A 6,674-nucleotide genomic window follows, 5' to 3' on the forward strand; every position below is an offset into this window, starting at 1 on the left:
CTTATTTTGCCCCCCCCCCCCCCAGCTATTAATTAGAACGTCTACTCATTATTTCTCTTATCTCCTTTTGTCATAACATTTATTGACTCTGGTAGTGGATGTTTGATGACACATTTTAATGACCGTAGGCATACACTGTTCACCCTTAATGTCTCCCCCCAACTCCTTGTACCCCCTCAATTCATCACACGCCCCACATCGCTATCAGTTTCACACGCTCCTAGGCAGCTTATCAAACACATCAAGGCGCTGAACGCATATCTTTCCAGGGAAAACTTTCCCTGACCCCCCTGATTTATGACTTTTATGCAAACAAGCCCAGACTTAAAATTAACACCATCAGTGCAGTAAGAGCAGGAAAAAAAATGGGGAGGGACTGATCTTTCTCAGCTTATTTCGTAGGATCAAAAAAAAAAAAAAATCAAATGATAAATCTGGTTGATGTTAATTCACAATGTGTCGTTTTACCTCTTGCAGAATTTAACTGTAAGTTAATGTACCCCAACAACTGGAGTCCTATCCAGGCTTGTTAATGGGTTTAGATATTAGCTGCTCCTAGCCATGCATACACAATTTCCTCTTGTCTCTGTGGGCTTTCTACAAGATTTATGGGCCTTTTGCCTTCTGTAGCTAGAATCCGGCAGAAAAAGGGAAACCCAGGACTGCGTTGAGCTGGAACTCGAGGAATCTCAGACCACAACAAATATGCAGTTTGTAGGAAGGGAGACGCTTTTTTTTTTTTTTAGATTACCTTGGCAAGGGTGGCCAGTCAGCAGTATTGCGGCCCCCGCTTCTAGCACCGGACCCACCAAAAGCCCATGGAGGTCTTCAGAAGGACAAAGAGGAAATTGGGCTTCCCCCCATAGACGACAGGAACTGAAAATGCACCATCATCCCAGGCTGAACATATCACAACACATCTATAACCTGGACACAGTAGCAGCCTTCTACATCACTGTCCCCACCAGGTAAGCGATTATTTGACAGTACTGCTTGTAGGGGACACTCCTGTCCTTTAAGTGAGAACTTCTAGAATGGGCTCCATTGTAACATTCTGCTTGCGGAGGGACAGCCACAATGAGTGCAAGCAATGAGTTTGCTATTTTCTATTAAAGTATTCTTAGCTGGATTTTTATGTTACTGTGTGAGATTATAAAACAAAAACAAAGTGCTACAATTATTTCTAGGAATGGAGCCATCATTTATTAAAACACCAACCTTGGGATTTATATGGTAATCACCGATGCAATAAATTTCACATCTTTTGATTTACTATTTTGCCTCTTTTTTTTTTTTTTCGTTGGGAAGAAGTTTCCCTTTTACAGAATATTTATGCCAGACAAATCTTTCAGTTTTAAACCCCTTGCTTACCAGAAAATGGGCCATGTGGGTGGTAAAAGCCTGTTTTAACCTTGTAAAAAAAATCTCGAGGTCTTTAAATGCCTATATGTGTATTTTTCTCTTTCCTATAAAATATTTGGGTTCATAAAAACAGGTCGTTTATCATTCAATTGATGGGCTACTAGATACATATTCCTTGGGAAAGACAATAGCTCAAGCTATAAAAATCACATTATTAATACCGGGAGTATATTCTCCCATTTTAAGGCAGGTTATAAATCACTGGGTCTTCAAGCACTGCTGTGAAAATGGCATAGGCCAGGCTTAACTTATCGCCTATGCACATACACATAAACGTGGTTATCTTTAAGCAAGAAGCTCAGTTCTTTGTGTTTATTAATGTTATTTTATTGTGTTTTTATGTTTGTGTTTTTTTTGTAGGGGTTCATTGTTTTTTTTCTTGTTTTTATTTTTTTATATTATTTATTTATTTTTTATTTTTTGCTTTTCAATATCAAAGATCTGTTGTAGTGTAATTAGATCTCTATTGGGCTGCAGAAAAATAACTGAGTGTATGATCCTTCCCAGTTACATAACACGGTGGGAATAGAAGATCTAGCAGGCGGATACAGCAGTAAAGTAGCAGCCTTTAGTAAAGGAGGGGGGATCTTATTTTTATACTGGGTGAGCTTGAGTCAAGCTCCCTATTTATTACCAAGGTATAATTCAAGGTTGTCGAGTATTAATAAGCCAATAATGATAATCGTTATAGGGAAAGAGTACTGGTTCTTCTAGTTTTATTGCTGTACTTATCCATTGTAATGACCTTTGGCTCAACACAGCCATAATTCAACACAAAGGAATCCGCGCACGGCCTGCAATGTTCCCTTATCTTAACCTATGAGCTGCCGGCTGCTGTCCCACTGCACACGCCTGCCAGGATTTATTTCATTTTAATGGAAAGCACAATTAAACACCAGTGGATATTAGTTGTGTTTGTATTCAAATATGTTACTTTATTTATTCTATGTAAAGAGACATGTATTTATTATTATTCTTGCTGGTATCACTTCTAATCCACTCTTGTATCTCTTCTGTCTGTCCTCTGTTGTGTGGTCTTCCATCATCCAAGTTTCTCGGTTTTAACTGTCTTCCTCTCTTCTGTTGCTCTAGGTAACTTTTCCAACGCTGGATCCCATTCAGATGATACAAAGCTAGGGGAAGATGTAGTAGCAATAATTTTGCTTTATTTCACTATTAAGATTTGCTATGTACAAACGAGGGACAAAGATTGAGCTAAAGCAGAGTCATAGCAACCTATCAGATCACTGGATTCACGTTAAAGCTGACATCTGATTGCCTGCCAGGCTGGCCAGCTTGCCTTTTCCAGAAGTTTTTATACCTGAAAACTATAACAAATCTATCTCCTTTTTTTTCTAAAAGCTGAAGCAAAAACTGGTGCAGTTACCTATAGTAACAACGTTGCTTGTCTTTTTTTTAAGACTTTGGTTCCTCTAGGTTACTGCTCTAGTTTTTTTACTCCAGGTTTTGGGCATTTTTTTATAATTTTCAGTATATATAAGAAAGATTTTATCCAGCATGCCAAATATCCCAGTATATGAATTATTATGTATGGTGCTTACTGCTTCCTACAATGATCACATGATGAAAGTTTTACATCTTATTTGCACTAGTGTCACATTCCTCTTTGCCTAGCTAAATGTTAAGGGCTCAGCTACTTCTTGCATTTGTTTATGTAATTACTAGTAATTGTACATTGCTGCAGATCTGTCCTGCCCAAGGGAACAATTGTAATAAAAATGGTAATAAAATATGCCGTGTTTTTTTTTTTTCTTTTCTTCCTTTCTAAGAAAGCTCTGTGTTTTTTGTGTGAATTCTTCTACAGACAGCATGAAAAGGTAAACACAGAGCAGGTAGAACCTGTGAAATGAGCCCAGCCCAGGAGGGAGGGATGTTTGAATTGGGCTGGTAAATAAAACTAATCCCTCTGTCACTGCATGCTTAGGACATGGATTGCTTTGATGTAAAACTGCAAGGCTCAGAAATATCTAACAAGATCTGAAAATAGGGGAAATGTTTTTATTTAGGGATATTTTCTGTTTTTTGCTATCCTGGTGACATCCTCAGTGTAAAGGTGCAGCAACGAGTCACAGGGAGGGGAATTGAAGGAAATACTAATGTAGATAGCAATGAAAACCTGACAGAGGTTCTAACTCTTCCATACTCTATCCAAAACTAAAATGCAGGGTTTGGTTGCCTTATACCTTGCTAGCAGGAAGTTTTGCAATTTAGCTGAGCATACATGTTCAAATGTAATTGCGGAGTCTTCTTTACACTTCCATTTCAATGTAATGTGAAGTGAAGCCCTATCTGCCTGGATATAAATTGCATGAATTGTTTAAGCAGGTCTGTACATTATATAGTTATTGATAGATCTAAGGGAAATGCTGCAAATGTACAATTACCTTGTAAAGTGTAAGCAAAGCTTTATGTTGGGGGAAATAAATACGATTCATAGGTCTATTTACTAATGTTTTCATACAAGAATCCATAACTTCAATCCAAGATTCAAACATTTTTGCCCCATTATATTCAATTAAAAAAGTATAAATCTTGTTTAAAACATTGATAAATAGACCCTTAAGAAGAATTCTGCTGCCTCTTGAAACCAATACAGGATTGTAGAGCTGATGTAAAACTTTTGCTATGATTTACAAAAGGAGCATTTCTGCACAACCTGCCACCAGGGCCAGATCTATTTGTACAATATGAACATTCTACCATGATTGTGCAGAAATCTTCCAATAAATAAAGAAAAATAAACACTTTTATCAATTGACTCTGAACATTTTCATTCAATATTCTCAGATCCCTCTGTGTATGGCCAGCTATAACCATGTGAACCTTTGTTTATTTTACATACCCAACATGTGCAATGAAAGCACATGACTGGAGTTTTAAAGAAAAGAAAATATTTACTCAGACCAAAAAAAAAAAATATGAGTTATTTTCTAAATCGACCTCTGCAAGTGAAACTTCTGTTTTTGTGTCTTTCTGCCAATTTTAAATAAAATACGTTGATTGTGTCTGTGAACATGCAGGGGGGCAGCAGATATCAGTAGATGGAGCACTATGACGCCCAGGAAAAACAGTTTCTGAGCTTCCTACCTACTTTACTGTCCTCCAGTATTGCTAGTGATGATTGGACAGTTGGAAGCACATCCACAGAGCTATGTAGGGAAGCTCAGTAAAGAAGTGGACTGCACAGGGAACATACAGGCTCAGGGATTTTTATTAAAGTGCACCTGTCTCCAGACTAAACTACTAACATATTTATATCACAAAGTAAAGGAGCTTTAAAACAAGCCATCCCTGACCTCTATAGTTGCTTTTAATATGAAGTAATTCATTCTCAAAGAGCCTAAAGAATCACAACAAAGACTCTAAAGTCAACTTTCAGTTGTTTTCTGACAAATTAGAAAATCTGCTGGTAGTTTTCATTAGTGGGCTGACAGACTTCCGAGTTCTGCTCTCATAGAAACACGGTTAAAACTGGGGGCAGTTATCAAAAAGGGGTATGCTGCGGTGGTGGTTGTCAACCACAGGGCTCAGGTCCATAACTGCCACTAGGCTAACTGTAGCAAGCAGAATAATAAGAGGTGCCCAGTGTTCTGTGTACCTTCACTTCTGTCACATGTTTCCTTTGCATGAGAAATCCAGCAAAGCCAATTAGCAGAAAACCTATGCCAGTGCAATCCAAATTAATAAATATCTGCTTTGCACGGGTGTTGGCATTTTAGTAAGTTTTTCTATCAGTATCATGTATTCAATAAAGGAGAACTCTGGGTAAATACAATCTTAAGTCTTGCAGTGGGGTTACCACCCCCCCCTTTCCCCCCACTGCAAGGGTTAAGTGCTGGTTTTGTCTAGTGAGTTAAAATAAAAGAGTTATACTCACCCGAACCACAATCTTGGCTGGCTGTTAGATTGGCTCCTTCAGTCTCGCTTCCCCACAACTCCAGCGGTCTAAGGTCCAGTGAGTCATCAAGTCAAATACAGTGTAGAGAACATGAGGACGCTGAAGGGGCATTCCATTGCTGGAGTTGAGGAGGAGGCAGGCTGAAGGGATTGGTCTAGGAGCCAGCCAGGTTCATTATTTATATAACTTTGTTATTTTAGCTCGCTAAACAAAACGAGCACTTAACCCTTGTAGTGCGGGGGTAGCCCCACTGCGAGGGTTAAGATTTGATTTTCTTGCAGTTCTTCTTTAAAGTTTTTTTCTCAAAGAAATAGGGAGATGTAACTATTGTCATTTGGAATGGAAGATGATTCTTGTATGTGGGTGCCAGGAAGTTGCAGAATACCCAGGACACATTGGCAGTATTGTATATTTTTATCCAGTCAATATGGTTACCCCACGATAAGGCGACACCAGAGTTGTCTGGCTGTCCTCGCTCCATTGGTGCATATCTAGGGAGAGATATACAGATAGTTTGTTATGTACATTTTGCTGCATTTTAAATGTAAGGACATCAGAAAATGAATTGTTTTGAATGGAGTCTGTCACCATAAATGTGTAGTGTGTTGGAAAAAAGTTCTATCTGCTGCCTATTGGGTGCATTGATGCAACACATGTAGACATGCCAGCACACACAGACTCAATGCATGTTAATGCCTATGTTCTGGTGAGAGCAAGCCCTAAGGTGCCCAAAGACACTAAACTCACAGTTTCTCCTCACAACAACCTAATAGCTATATAGCAGCACCTAATCATTGTTCTTGATTGATCAAAACAAAGTGATTAGGCATGTTACAAAACCTCATCTGATCAGTGCTGTGCACACTGAAATAAGCCTATAAACCCAAAATGAAGCAACATTGATGGTCAGTGCCCCCTGCTGCATTGATTGTCAATGCCCTCTTCAACATTGGTGGTCAGTGCTCACCCCTCCCAGCATTGGTGGTCAGTAGTCACTCCTCCCAGCACTGGTGGTCAGTAGTCACCCCTCCCAGCACTGGTGGTCAGTGCTCACTCCTCCCAGCATTAATTGGACAGTGGCCACCCCTCCCAGCATTGGTCTAATTAAAACCTTATTTAAGTTTTGAGTAGAGGTAAGCTTTAGGAATCAACTGTGTTACAGGTGCTCAGTGATTATTTTGCAAGCTGATATTATTAGGAGTCTCATCATTACTGACATACGATCCACAGGACGATCTAAGCTCATAAGTTGACTATAAAACCTTTTTCCTGTTCTGCAAATAATTTCCAAGCACCCTGTGGAGGCAGCAATGTTTTTCCACTGACCTTAATG

This window comes from Nanorana parkeri, unplaced genomic scaffold, assembly GCF_000935625.1.
Source record: "Nanorana parkeri isolate BGI_ZX_2015 unplaced genomic scaffold, ASM93562v1 scaffold33, whole genome shotgun sequence".
In the NCBI taxonomy this organism is placed as follows: Eukaryota; Metazoa; Chordata; class Amphibia; order Anura; family Dicroglossidae; genus Nanorana; species Nanorana parkeri.